At 45.6% G+C, this 15,489-nt stretch overlaps 1 pseudogene; it reads right to left on the reverse strand.

Annotated features, from left to right (window-relative positions):
• Window positions 1-2,026: 2,026 nt before the first annotated feature.
• Window positions 2,027-15,489, reverse strand: part of LOC127754648 (uncharacterized) — a 41,371-nt pseudogene continuing 27,908 nt past the window's right edge.

Genomic DNA, 15,489 nt, shown 5'->3' on the forward strand with positions numbered 1-15,489 from the left:
ATGATAATGGATAGAAGCATTCTCGTATATGCACTGCTGAAGTAAAGAAATGCTTTTTTTTATTAATGTGGTGTGGATACACGATATCATGTCAAGGAACGAGATACGCTAATCTTTCAAAGACACATGCTTGGAATTAGTGGGCTTGATTAGTGTTGTGACATCTGCGTCCGTCAAATGACTGGGTTTACTCTTTTATGGTAAAGTAAAAACAACGTACTATCTCTGTCCCATGAAAATTGAATTTATAGGAAATTGAGGACATATTAGGAGGATTGACAAATGAATACAATAACCTCATTTAATGAACACGGTACATGCACGCATTCCATATATAAACTTATCAAAAGGAAGGTTGAGACAATGGGTTAGAGATGGGATGAAAGGAAGGAAGAGATGGGATGAAAGGAAGGAAGATTACAAGGAAATGTTCAAAGGTAGAAATTCAATTTTATGGGTTGGGATCCCCAATATTTGTCCCTTAGGGCCTATTTATAGACTTAGTACAAGCTTATGTGTCATAGGGTTAGCCATGGGGTTACTAAGTATAAGGAAATTTACATGACTACCCTTATAATAGGAACATTTATGAGGGTAATTGCAGGCAATTCAGCCCTGGGCTTCTTCTGGGGCCTCCATAGACCAGGTGGCCCCTTTGGGCCCTGAGCCCTTTGGTTTGAGGTGAAGGTCCTTGGCTTGGGGTGAAGGTCTTCGGCTTTGCCTAGCGATTTGCCCTAAGCCTTCGACTTTGTGACGGTCGGCACTTTGCCACCATGCTTTGCCCTAGCGGCTGTGAACCAGTTTCGGTAGGCTCGGTCGAAGGCCCTCATGACATGCCTCCAACAATAGGATTGAAACAAAGAATTGGCTATCAATTGGCGTACTTCTATATATTCCTGTTGAAAATCAATTTTGAAGTGCTTGTAAGAATATATCTCATCTCAATTAGTCAGGTAAAGATCACATATATTCATGTTAAAAAGTATTTACTTTATGAGCACATATTATCTGTTGATGCTTATTTGGGTAGACTGTACAAATTTTAACCTTATGCCACCCTACTTGGCTTAAATTGGTTACTGTTGGAACTAGTTCCAAAGCTAGATGTTATATGTGATGTGAAGAAAAACAACCGTGGGCATTCAAAGTCCTACCACATCAATTTCTTGGCATATTATAATGATGATCCTTCAGTCCGTGTGCTCTGACGGAAAAGTTGAAAGTTTGTATGTGTAGAAAAGTTTTGACGTGATGGAAAAGTTGGAAGTTTGAAGAAAAAGTTTGGAACTAAACTTGGCCGAAGTGTGGGAGTCAAGCTTGAGCATTGAACTGCATCTTGGATTCTGCTAACTGAAAGCACTACTACATAGGAGTGCCATGTAAAAGGGAATGACATTTTCAGAAGTGTACATACACAATCTTACATATGGAGCTATCATGTGGAGTAACAAATGTAAACATCACAATAAAGGCTTACTTATCAATTAAGGAGCCTTATTGTTCCTTCAATATTCCTTAAAAAAATCCACCTTCCAAAGGAGCCTTATTGTTCTACCACATACTATGCTAGAAAGTAGAAACTTAAACAAAAAAAAAATCCCATGACTGCCTAACAATGGACATGGTGTTGAAATTTATTCCAAGATAATTAACATCAACCCCACAACTCTAGTACTCCTAATAACTGATATAATCCATCAATTCCAATTTCAGTTCACAATATTTGGTACTGAAACAAAACTCCAACGGTAATAAACTATAGTAATTAGCATGAAATCAACATCCCAAGCCTAATAACAAATAGTCCATTGTTCACAATCTCATTCTGCATAAATAAATGGCATGAATCCAACATCCCAACCATATGTACCAAACCAGGAATAAACACCCTGAGGTGTGGGTGTACTGACCTAAATTAAGGTCCCCAGCCCCCGCCTAGGTCCCAGCCAGCTCGATCAATATCAACATTAGTGTGGAGTGATAAGGTATCAAGGATAAGAATGAGCTGATATAAGAAGGCGTTAAGGATTATTTGCCAGAAAAATATGTCCAAAAATATGGTTACTAAGTAAATTTTCTGTTGCTTGTCCGAGCTCATTGCATCATTAATAACATAACAAAAATGGCACACGTAAAATATAAGAAAAATACTATTTAATTAGCTTAACTACATGAGTGCTCTAATTACATAGGTGCAGGGGCAGGAGAGATATGGTTCGGGTTCCAGCTGCTTGATAATCCTCCCCGATCCGAATTGGAGTGATTATGTACCACTCCAAGACCAGCAAACATTATATAAGTTATATGTAAGAAGAGAAGCCAGTTGTAGATGGAAGCGACGGCGAACGGATACTGCCTCCTGACGGTGTGAGCCCGGTGACTGAGCCACAAAAACCTCCAGAATGCACGCGCCGTCGTCACAGGTCCAATCCACTGTGCGACAAAGAGAGACAAAACGATGAGGCCCACGTAGATAACAATGTACACGATGGATTCTGCCGTCGAGGTTCTCATCACGGCACGGAAGGCCGCGAAGAAGGCCAGGATTAGGCTGACGAGCGAGACCCAGATGCAGTGCAACGCCGCCACGAAGCTCTTCCACGACCCGGTGGAGCGCGACGCCTTCCCGTAGACGAGCAGGATCACGGCGATCACCGATGATGCTACCGCGATGGCGTCGAGGACCACGAACCATCTGAACAAGGACATGCCCTCGAGGCTGGCCAGGCCGTCGTTCGTGTACCCGCCTGGCATGTTGAATCCGGCTGCAAAGGCAACGGTGGCGATGAGCACGGCCACCACCGCGAGGCTGTCAGAAGTCCTCTCTATCCCCTTCCCTATGTTGTCATGGCCGCTCCATGGCTTCACATGGTCATTCCTTCGTGGTCGGCATTGTGCCCCGAAAGCAACTAATAATGCCATCACGAACCTTACCTGCATCGTGTGCACACCATGGATATATATATGTAAGTGTTTCCTTTATATGATGAAGATCAATAATCATATCATATAAAACTTCTACGTCAAGATGCATTGGGACAATGCATGCGCATATTTGGTTATTGCTTACCATATTGAACAAACTGGGCGATGTGGAAGCGAGATCTGTTGGAATAACTATGTAATCTTGAGCATTTTACATTTCAGTTTTGCATGCACGTAGTGGCTGGCTGAAGGTTGTTTTGGCCGGCCGGTAGAATAGCTGTTTCCTTCTGCATGTTTTCAGTTTTGGTTTAGCTGCCGAATGACCCGGTTTCAGATCGTGGGATGGCGCGGTCAGTAGCCGATCCGGGTTGCTCGTTCCTTTCAGTTGTGCATGTAACAAACTCCGTTTTGGTGGAGGAGAATAAAGAGAGAAAAACCGAAAAGCAGCAGAAGTTGCGCTGCACAAAAAATTCTACTCTGTTCCTCAGTTTTTGACGTTTCCTGAACTTCTTCAGGTTACTGTCGTTGTCCGGCAATCTTTAGAGTGAGCTAGTGTGAGCGATTTCAGAGTTTGATCATTCCGTTTTGCTGACAATTGGTATCAGAGCGGTACCACAACGGTCCTGTGACAATGTCTGAAGATGGCGGGCGATACACACCGCCCGGACGCCGTGGTGGCGGTGGCGGCAGCGGAAGTGGCAGCGGGCGCGGAGGCGCGAGTGGCAGCGGCGCGGGGGGTGGCGCAGACGGCACGAACCTTCCTCTCGTGCCACAGGGGAGAGATGCTGGGCACACTGCTCGCCTCCCGGTGCTGTCGAGGACCAATTTTCCGGATTGGGCATTGTTGATGCGTGTAAACCTACAGGCGCAAGGGTTGTGGACGGCGATTGAACCCGGATACGCGGAGTACCGCGACGATCGGGCGGCTCTCTCGGCAATCCTTCAAGCGGTGTCGCGCGAGATGTTGCGCGGGCTGGCGAAGCATGACACGGCGAAGGCGGCGTGGGATGCCATCAAGACCATGCGGGTCGGTGTCGACCATGTGCGTGAGGCGAAGGAGCAGGGCTTCCGTCGCCAATTCGAGGCGATGCGCTTCAAGGATGGAGAGACACCAGAGGAGTTCGCGATGCGGCTCACTGCCGTCGTCGCGGACATTCGCAACATGGGTGGAGTCATGGAAGACGAACACATCAACAAGAAACTGCTGCGCGTTGTGCCCAAGAAGTACAAGCCGGTGGCGATTTCCCTCGAGCAGCTTCTCGACGTGAAAACGATGGCCCTTGAGGAGCTCTTTGGGCGGCTGTCGACGGTCGACTCATACAGTGATGATGAGGAGGAAGGTGGCGGCGGCAAGCTCTACCTCACGGAGGAACAGTGGCAGGCACGCGCAAGGAAGCAGGAGCAGGAAGGCTCCGGCGGCAGCAGCAAGAGCAGGGGCAGCTCTGGCACCCAGAACAATCGTCGGGGCAAGGCCGGTGGGTCGCCGAAGGGGAAGGAGACGATCAACAGTGGGAACACCAGCCGTGACTACTCCAAGGTAAAATGTTTCAATTGTGATGAGTTTGGGCATTTTGCAAGGCAGTGCCCCAAGCCACGGCGCCAACGTCGAGGGGAAGTAAACCTGGCGTAGGGGGAGGAGGAGCCGACATTGCTCATGGCTCACGTCATGGGGGTGTCTCTCGCCGGTGAGGAGACACTTGGGCGAACACCTGGTGTGCACGAGGTGCATCTCACTGAGAAAAAGGTGATTCTGGATCATGAGGTTGCAGAAGAGGAGGACGACACCATGGAATGGTTCCTGGATACGGAGCTACCAATCATATGACCGGCTCTCGGTCGGCATGCGCTGACCTCGACACCGGTGTTGTTGGTACTGTGAAGTTTGGTGATGGCTCAGTTGTGGACATCAGGGGACGCGGCACCGTGTTATTCCAGTGCAAGAATGGAGATCATCGCTCGCTAGAGGCAGTGTATTTCATCCCCAAGTTGTGCAAGAATATCATCTCCATCGGCCGGCTTGACGCGCGTGGCTACGATGCCCACATATACCATGGTGTCTGCACACTGCGTGATCCTGATGGTCTACTGCTTGCCAAGGTAAAGCGCTCCCCAAGCTTCCTGTACATTCTGAAGTTGAACATGGCGAGACCCATCTGTTTGGTGGCGAATGGCGCCGAGACGGCATGGCGTTGGCACGCCCGTTTCGGCCACCTCAATTTCCAGGCCCTCCGGAGATTGGCGCAAGCGGAGATGGTCCGTGGACTCCCTGTGATTGACCACGTCGATCAACTGTGTGATGGGTGCCTCGCCGGCAAGCAGCGACGAGTGCCGTTCCCAGACGAAGCCAGGTTCAGGGCGCAGGATGCGCTCGAGCTGGTTCATGGCGACCTGTGCGGGCCGATTGCGCCGGCAACGCCAGGCGGCAGGAAATATTTCCTGCTCCTTGTTGATGACATGAGCCGTTTCATGTGGATACGGCTCCTCTCCAGCAAGCACGAGGCAGCGGCTGCGATCAAGCAGTTCAAGGCTGGCGTCGAGATGGAAAGCGGCTGAAAGCTGTGGGCACTGCGCACCGACCGGGGAGGAGAATTTACCTCCGTCGAGTTCACTGAGTTCTGTGCCGATCGGGGTGTGAGTCGCCAGCTCACGGCTCCATACTCACCGCAACAAAATGGGGTCGTCGAGAGGCAAAACCAGACTGTCGTCGCTGCTGCTCGCTCTATGCTCAAGGCGGCGGGGATGCCGGCACAATTCTGGGGAGAGGCAGTCGTGGTGGCTGTGTATCTATTGAATCGGTCGCCCACAAAGAGCCTGGATGGTGTGACGCCATATGAAGCGTGGCACGGGTGACGTCCCTCGGTCGAACACCTGAAGGTGTTTGGCTGTGTCGGCTACGTCAAGACAGTGAAGCCAAATTTGAGGAAACTTGATGATCGTGGCACACGAATGGTGTTCATTGGTTATGAGCAGGGCTCAAAAGCCTATCGGATGTATGATCCGGTGTCACGGCGAGTTTGTGTGTCACGCGACGTCGTCTTTGATGAGGCGGCAATGTGGCCATGGCGTGATCCGGAGGTCACTCAAACTAGAGGCGAGGAGGATTTCACTGTGGAGTTTTTTTCCACTCCACTAGGTGGAAATCGTGTTCCTGACGTGGTTGTGGAACATGGAGGCGCACGGGAAACTAAAACCGCACCAAGTCCGCTGGCCACGCCCGACGCGGCACCTGTGTGGTCTCCAGTGACATCAAGCTCACCTGCCGGTGTTGAGTTCTGTACACCACCATCTGATGCCAGTATTGAAAGCGATGGAGCTCCTCCCCATTTTCGGACGGTGAACAATGTGCTGGCCACCACAACTCCGGTGCTCGATTTCGACTACGACGACGAGTGTCTAATAGCGGAGCAGGAGCCTTTCAGTTTCAAGGAAGCTGAGAAGGAGCAGTGCTGGATGAAGGCGATGGAAGAGGAGATGAGCTCCATTGAAGGTAACAATACTTGGTTCCTCTGTGAATTACCATCTGACCATAGGGCAATTGGTCTCAAATGGGTTTACAAGATCAAGAGAAGTGCCGACGGTGAGATATTGAAGTACAAAGCAAGATTGGTGGCAAAGGGGTATGTTCAGCAACAAGGCATAGATTATGAAGAAGTATTTGCTCCAGTAGCAAGGATGGAAACTGTGAGGTTGCTGGTTGCTTTGGCAGCACATGAGGGTTGGCAAATACATCACATGGATGTGAAGTCAGCTTTTCTCAATGGTGAATTAGAGGAAGATGTGTATGTAGTCCAGCCACCTGGTTTTGCTGTTGAGCACAAGGAGAACAAAGTACTGAAGTTAAAAAAGGCCCTATATGGTTTAAAGCAGGCACCAAGAGCTTGGTATGCAAAGCTGGATTCTACACTTGCAAATCTGGATTTTGTAAGAAGTGCAACAGAGAATGCAGAGAATGCAGTGTACACTAGAGGGGAAGGTAATGCCAGACTCATGGTGGGAGTATATGTTGATGATCTTATCATTACAGGAGCTTTGGGGACAGAAATAGCAAAATTCAAGGAGCAGATGAGAAGTATGTTCAGTATGAGTGATCTTGGATTACTGTCCTATTACCTGGGAATGGAGGTTAAACAGACTGAAGAAGGCATTACAATGTCCCAAGCTGGGTATGCAGGAAGAATTTTAGAGAAGGCTGGGATGCAAGGTTGCAATCCTTGTCAGGTTCCTATGGATGCTAGACTGAAGCTGAAAAAAGGAGTAGAAGATTGCATTGATGCAACACAGTTTAGAAGCATTATAGGAAGCCTGAGGTATTTGGTTAATACAAGGCCTGATCTATCCTACTCTGTTGGATATGTTAGTAGATACATGGAGAATCCAGGTGCTGAACATTGGGCTGCCATGAAACATATTTTGCGCTATGTGGCAGGAAGTCTGAATATTGGTCTCAAGTTCAGAAAGGGAGAAGAGAAATTTCCTCGGCTAGTTGGCTATAGTGATAGTGATATGGCTGGGGATGTGGATGATAGAAAGAGTACAACAGGGGTGTTGTTTAAGCTGGGAGAAAACTTAATCACATGGCAATCTCAGAAGCAAAAAATAGTTGCATTATCATCTTGTGAAGCTGAGTATATTGCTGCTACAACTGCTGCCTGTCAGGGGATTTGGTTAGCACGTTTGCTGGGAGAACTGCAAATGAAGAAGCCCTGTTGTGCCATATTAAAGGTTGATAACAAATCTGCAATCAATCTCTGCAAGAATCCTGTACTTCATGATAGAAGCAAACATATAGATACCAGATATCATTTCATCCGTGAGAGGGTTGAAAAGAAGGAGATCGAAGTGGAGTACACAAGTTCTACAGAGCAACTTGCAGACATATTGACAAAACCTCTCGGCAAGGTTCGATTTCTTGAGCTGAGGGGAAAGATGGGTTTACATCCAGTATAGTGCTTCAAGATTAGGGGGTGAATTGTTGGAATAACTATGTAATCTTGAGCATTTTACATTTCAGTTTTGCATGCACGTAGTGGCTGGCTGAAGGTTGTTTTGGCCGGCCGGTAGAATAGCTGTTTCCTTCTGCATGTTTTCAGTTTTGGTTTAGCTGCCGAATGACCCGGTTTCAGATCGTGGGATGGCGCGGTCAGTAGCCGATCCGGGTTGCTCGTTCCTTTCAGTTGTGCATGTAACAAACTCCGTTTTGGTGGAGGAGAATAAAGAGAGAAAAACCAAAAAGCAGCAGAAGTTGCGCTGCACAAAAAATTCTACTCTGTTCTTCAGTTTTTTGACGTTTCCTGAACTTCTTCAGGTTACTGTCGTTGTCCGGCAATCTTTAGAGTGAGCGAGTGTGAGCGATTTCAGAGTTTAATCATTCCGTTTTGCTGACAAGATCTAGCGGTGTGTGTCCATCGTCGTTCAAGACATCAGTTTGCACTTTCCCCTTCTGGAGTAGAGCATTCACGATGCCAGGCGCGCTGCCAACCACGGCGATGTGGAGCGGCGTGTTCCCATCCCCGTCCTACGCGTCCAGAAGACCACCGACCTGCTTGTGTTTCTTGATGGCTAGGGACACGATCGAGGAGCGCTTCTCCCTGACTGCGGAGTGCAGGAAGGTCTCGCCATGGCTGTCACGAAGCTCGACAGCATCATGGCAGATCCCAATCAACTGCTTGACAACATCGGCATGCCCCAACTTAGCTACGACAAGAAGAGCAGAGAGGCCATCCGAGTCCTTCATGTACACTGTGCCAGGTGGCGCAGTGGCCATGATTGCACGTATGATTTTGCGGTTGCCATCGGATGCCGCGAAATGGAGCGGGGTGCTACCATAGCAGTCGACTTGGCTAGCCAGTTCTGGCTTCCATTGCAATAGGAGGTGAACCATCTCTGCAAAAGCCGTAACTTTATCAATCAAGTTGATGAACGCATTCTTGTTTTGTGCTTGAAAACTATCGAATCAACAAGCTGGTATCTCACCTAAGCTCCGAAAGACAGCAGCATGCAGAGCATTCTGTGAGCTCGGCCCAACGGCTTATGCGTCACTGCAGGTAGTAACTATCAAGGTTGTCAGTATCCCGATTCGTATTCTAGTATCTTACGATACTACGATCCTACCAAGCCGAAACGATACCGATTCCACCTAGTATCCTAATTTTCATAGTATCTCGATCCTACTATTCATTACTACATGATCCTACGAAATCTTAGGTGGTATCCCGATTCTACGATCCCTACGATACTACAAAATATTATTTAAAATAATATGGTTTGAAAATAATGTGAATAAATATGCTCAAATTTATATAAAAATCAGTTAAATATATCAAACCAACGTGGTTTCTCTTGATAAATGTCTCTATTTATATGACATATATCATTACTACATTTTTTAATATATAATGGCTATATATAATTAATATAAATATTAATTAAACTTAAAAAATGAAAATCTCATAGTATCCCGATACTAAGATCCTATCCTACGATACGATATTACTTTGAGCAAAACAATACTGCCTAGTATCCCGATCCTAACAACCTTGGTAACTATTGCTCTTACAGCAGGCATCGACCTGCTCATCACCGCCAAGTACAACGGAGACACGCCGACTTTGTTCAGCTCGGTCGCCTTTGCGTGTGCCGCGACAAGAGCCTCCACGGTGGCGCCATGACCATGCCTTGCTGCTAGATGTAGGGCCGTGTCCCCGGCCGTGTTCTGGCACCCCATCATATTCTCCCACTAGTATAGATCCTTCCATCTGTGACGGCCCATAACAAGACTGGAATTTGCGGGCCATCACAAGGAAGTAATCTCAATCGGACCGGAGTTTCGCCCGATTGAGATATGGTCGCACAGCCATGGTATATCGGCGTAAAACTAAAGCCCGTCACGGATGACACTTATCTGTGACGGGCTATAGTTGAGGCCCGATTGAGATGAGGGTTCCATATCTCAATCGGGCCCTAAAAGAAGCCCGTCATAGATGAGGGTCATCTGTGACGGGCTCCAACTAGAGGCCCGATTGAGATAAGTTTATTGCCTGTCACAGATGACACTCTTTTTTGACGGCCTTTTATTAAGGCCCGATAGAGATTACTTGTATGCCCGTTACGGTTGATTGTTTTAGGGCCGTTACAGATATTTGTTGCACAGTATAAATACCCCCCACCACCTAGTGTAACTGTATCCCACTGTTCACTATTTTGGTGGGAGGCTGTAGGGGGCGATTTTTTGTCCTTTTTCCAAGGAAAACAGAAATTAAATTCCCAAAAGTGATCAAAATGGATCAATCAAGTGAGTAATATAAATGATTAATTGAGCAATTTCATCACGTCTTACTATTGCAATACTGATCTTATAATATGTGCCTCTAATTTGTTTTTTTTATTTTGTAGCAATTGATCGAAGTTGGATGTATGCCAAAAATTTGAAACGTCATTCTACGGAGTACCGAAAGGGCGTAATAAATTTTATGAACGCCACGGAGGAGGATCGGATAAGAAGAAATAGTGATTACATGTGTTGTCCATGTGCAGATTGCAAGAACGAGAATATGTTTGATAGCGGAGAGGACGTACACGGTCATTTGATACAACGAGGATTCATGGAGGGCTATACATGTTGGGTGAAGCATGGAGAGCAAGAATCAGGAAGTGGAGCAGCAGCAGACAGAAGTGGTGCGCATAATCAGGAAGATGAAAATGAGCATGACATGTTTATACCTTCTCCATTGGGCGGTGAAATGGTTGATGTGGATCACGATCTGCTGCAAGACATGTTACGTGACGTTGAGGACCCAGCCCAGAATGAGAGAGATGGAATGAAATTCAGCAGGTTGGTAAGTGATTCCGAGACGCCTTTGTACGCTGGATGCAAAGCAAAACACACTAAGTTGTCAGTTACCTTGGACCTAATGAAGCTGAAGGCAAGTAGTGGATGGATAGACAAGAGTTTCACAGATCTTTTAGGAATTTTGAAGGCTATGCTTCCTGTTGAGAACACATTGCCCGAGACGACATACGAAGCAAAGCAGGTTCTTTGTCCACTGGGGTTAGAGGTCCGTAGAATTCACGCTTGTCCCAACGACTGCATATTGTACCACAAGCAATATGCGGACTTGGATGCTTGTCCTGTCTGCAAGGCTTCTCGATACAAGCGAAAGAAAAGTGCTGACGAAGGAAATAAGTCAAAGAGGGGTGGTCCAGCAAAGGTTGTGTGGTATCTACCTATCATTGATCGTTTCAAGAGAATCTTTGCCAACCCGAACGAAGCGAAGTTAGTACGTTGGCACGCCATGGAAAGAAGGAATGATGGTATGCTTAGACACCCAGCGGATTCGATTGAATGGAGGAATATAGATCGAAAACACAAAGACTTTGCTGCCGACCCTAGAAACATGAGGATATGTCTTTGTACGGATGGCATGAATCCTTTCGGTGACATGAGTAGTACTCACAGCACTTGGCCAGTTCTTATTGCGAACTATAACCTCCCGCCATGGTTATGCTTTAAACGGAAATATATTATGTTGTGCTTGTTAATCCAAGGTCCAAGGCAACCCGGCAATGATATCGATGTATTCCTGGAGCCTGTTATCGACGATCTGGAGATTCTTTGGAAAGAAGGTGTGGAAACTTGGGATGCATATGGTCAGGAGAACTTCAAGCTAAGAGTTCTATTGTTCTGCACCATTAATGACTACCCTGCACTCGGTAATCTTTCCGGACAAACTATAAAAGGAAAGAAGGCATGCTCCGATTGCAAGGAACATACACGAAGCCGGTGGCTGAAGAAATCACGAAAGATGGTATACATGGGTCACCGGAGGTGGCTCCCGCTACGTCACGCATTTAGAAGAAAGAAGAAAATTTTTAATGGTAAGAGAGAACTTCAGTCTGCTCCCAAAGATTTGTCCAGAGATGAGGTCCACAATATGGTCAAGGACATAAGGAATGAGTTTGGGAAGAAAAGAAAACGTAGCAAGACAAAGGAGAAGGGTATGTGGAAGAAAAAATCCATATTTTGGCGGCTACCTTACTGGAAAGATCTTGATGTCCGTCATTGCATTGATCTCATGCATGTAGAAAAGAATGTGTGTGAGAGTTTGGTTGGCCTGATGCTGAATATTCTCGGGAAGACAAAGGACGGGTTGAACGCGCACCTTGATCTACAGGACATGAATATTCGCAGTGAACTCCAGCCCATACGAGATGCAGAGACAGGTAAAGTCTACCTCCCTCCAGCCTGCCACACACTGTCGAAGGATGAGAAGATCGCAATGTTATCATGCTTGAAGGATATTAAAGTTCCATCGGGCTATTCAGCGAGGATAAGTAAGTATGTTAAATTGGACGATCTAAAACTTGTTGGAATGAAGTCTCACGATTGCCACATGCTAATCACACAAATCTTGCCAGTTGCTATCAGAGGCATTCTACCACCGAAAGTGCGTCACACGATCCAACGTCTGTGCGCCTTCTTCAATGCAATTGGACAAAAGGTTATAGATCCAGAAGATCTAGATGGGCTGCAGACCGATATTGTGAATACCCTCTGTCACCTGGAGATGTTTTTCCCACTGTCTTTCTTTGATATAATGGTTCATCTCCCTGTTCATTTGGTGAAGCAAACAAAACTATGTGGCCCGGCTTTTCTAAGGGAAATGTGGCTGTTTGAAAGGTACATGGGAGTTCTGAAGTCGTACGTTCGTAACAGAGCTAAACCCGAGGGGAGCATCATTGAAGGTTACACGACCGAGGAGGCTATTAAGTTCTGTGTCAATTACATGCCCGATGCCGATCCTATCGGAGTTCTAGCGTCTTGTCACGAGGGAAGGTTGTCAGGTGTTGGCACAATCGGAAGGAAAAGAATTAGGCCCGATCAAGCGTTGTACGTGCAGGCTCATTACGCTGTGCTCCAACATATGGCAGAAGCTGGCCTATACTTTGAGGAGCACTTAGCGAAAATCCGAGATGAGAACTTGGGGCGATCTGATGCATGGATTAACAGAGAACATAATTCTCGGTTCAACAATGGTTCAAGAATCGTGTGACAATGTCCACGGATGTCCCAGATGAGACAATACAGTTGTTGGGTATGGGACCGTCCTGGACCGTAGACACATGGCAAGGATACGATATAAATGGATACACATTTTACACCGTCAAACAAGATGACAAAAGCACAGTGCAAAACAGCGGCGTCCGTATAGATGCATTCCAGGATCAAGTTGGGTCAGACACATACTACGGCCGCATTGAGGAGATCTGGGAGCTAAACTACGTCAAGTTCAAGGTTCCTTTGTTCCGCTGCCGTTGGGTGAATCTACGCACTGGTGTCAAAGCCGACAAGGAAGGTTTCACTTTAGTAGATCTATCTAAGGTGGGATACGCCGATGAACCATTTGTACTTGCGAAACAGGTCGAGCAGATATTCTACATAAAAGACCCTTTAAACAAGAAGATGCACATCGTGAGGGATGGAAAGCGCCGAATTGTAGGAGTTGACAACGTCGTCGATGAAGAAGAATACAACCATAATCTTCATGTAAGACCTCACATTGACCTTGACGATGATCCTCAAGAGCCTGTGGCATATGCTCGTTCAGATCATACGGAAGGCATAACCTTGTGACTGATGCATTTGTACTTATCTATTGTAATGAATGAAGTATTTTGTTTTATTGCAAAGACTTGATATGTGTAGTCATTAATATGGCTAATTTTGTTTTATTACAAATGATCAAAATAAAAGTTGTAGATCCTGATGAGAGGATCAACTTTGTTGTTGACCATATTTCAATTTGAAATCATTTAATACTTACAAATGCTGTTAATTAGATTTGTCATATTGTCAAAATCAATTTAATTTCAAGCTGTTGGGACAAAAATTATATAGAAAAATGACTAAAATAAAACTAGTAGATCTTGAAAGGCTCTACAACTTTGTTGTTGACCATATTTCCATTTGAAATCTTTTACTATCCGAAAATATATTATGACTAATAAAATGAATTATTACACAGCTCCTATATATTTTGCACTCACAACAAATGAAAGATGGAAAATGAGTCATCGGTGACGGGCCTTAGTTTACGGCCGATAGAGATTAATCTATCTCAATCGGGCTTTGCCGTAGGGCCCGTCACAGATGACTCATCGGTGACGGGCTCCATACTAATGCCCGATTGAGATAACATTCAGGCCCGTCACGGATGACTCATCTGTGACAGGCCCTAAGATAATGCCTGATAGAGATAGATTAATCTCTATCGGGTTTGAACTAAGGCCCGTCAACGATGACTATTTCTCCATTTTCCCAGATAAGTCTTTATATTTGTGAGTACAAAATGTATAATAATTTATTTTATTAGTCATAATACATTTTAGGATAGTAAATGATTTCAAATGGAAATATGGTCAACAACAAAGTTGTAGAACCTTTCAAGATCTACTAGTTTTATTTTGGTCATTTTTCTATATAACTTTGTTTCCAACAGCTTGAAATTGATTTTGACAATATGACAAATCTAAACAGCATTTGTAAATACTAAATGATTTCAAATTGAAATATGGTCAAAAACAAAGTTGATCCTCTCATCAGGATCTACAACTTTTATTTTGGTCACTTCTTCATCCGACAAAAATAAAAGTACCAATGTTTACAAAATTGACATATCTATGTTGATATTTATAAAACAGATGAGATAAATGTGATTATTGTGAATAGTATAACAATTCACTTTGTCAGATGAAAAAGTGACCAAAATAAAAGTTGTAGATCCTGATGAGAGGATCAACTTTGTTTTTGACCATATTTCAATTTGAAATCATTTAGTATTTACAAATGCTGTTTAGATTTGTCATATTGTCAAAATCAATTTCAAGCTATTGGAAACAAAGTTATATAGACAAATTACCAAAATAAAAGTTGTAGATCTTGATAACCTCTACAACCTTGTTGTTGACCATATTTCCATTTGAAATCATTTACTATCCTAAAATGTATTATGACTAATAAAATGAATTATTATACATTTTGTACTCACAAATATAAAGACTTATCTGGGAAAATGGAGAAATAGTCATCGGTGACGGGCCTTAGTTCAAGCCCGATAGAGATTAATTTATCTCTATCGGGCATTATCTTAGGGCCCGTCACAGATGAGTCATCCGTGACGGGCCTGAATGTCATCTCAATCGGGCATTAGTATGGAGCCCGTCACCGATGAGTCATCTGTGACGGGCCCTACGGCAAAGCCCGATTGAGATGACTCATCAGTCTAATATAACTAGGGTTTCTCAGATCGGATCGAAAATTTTTCTTAAGTCCCGCTACAGTTTCCCGCTTCCTTAGAACCCTAGCGCCGCCGCCAACTCTTACTTCGCCGCCGTCGTCCTCCCTCGCCGCCACCGCCACCGAGACCGCCACCACCACCACCGAGCCCGCCTCCGCCACCGAGCCTCTACGCCGACCGGACTAGTGTCGGCCTTCCTCGTCGTCGCCACCCGCGTCCTCACCGACGCACATCTACACCGACCGGCGTCTACACCGACCGGCAACGCCCT

Source organism: Oryza glaberrima, chromosome 11, assembly GCF_000147395.1.
Source record: "Oryza glaberrima chromosome 11, OglaRS2, whole genome shotgun sequence".
NCBI classification, from domain to species: Eukaryota; Viridiplantae; Streptophyta; class Magnoliopsida; order Poales; family Poaceae; genus Oryza; species Oryza glaberrima.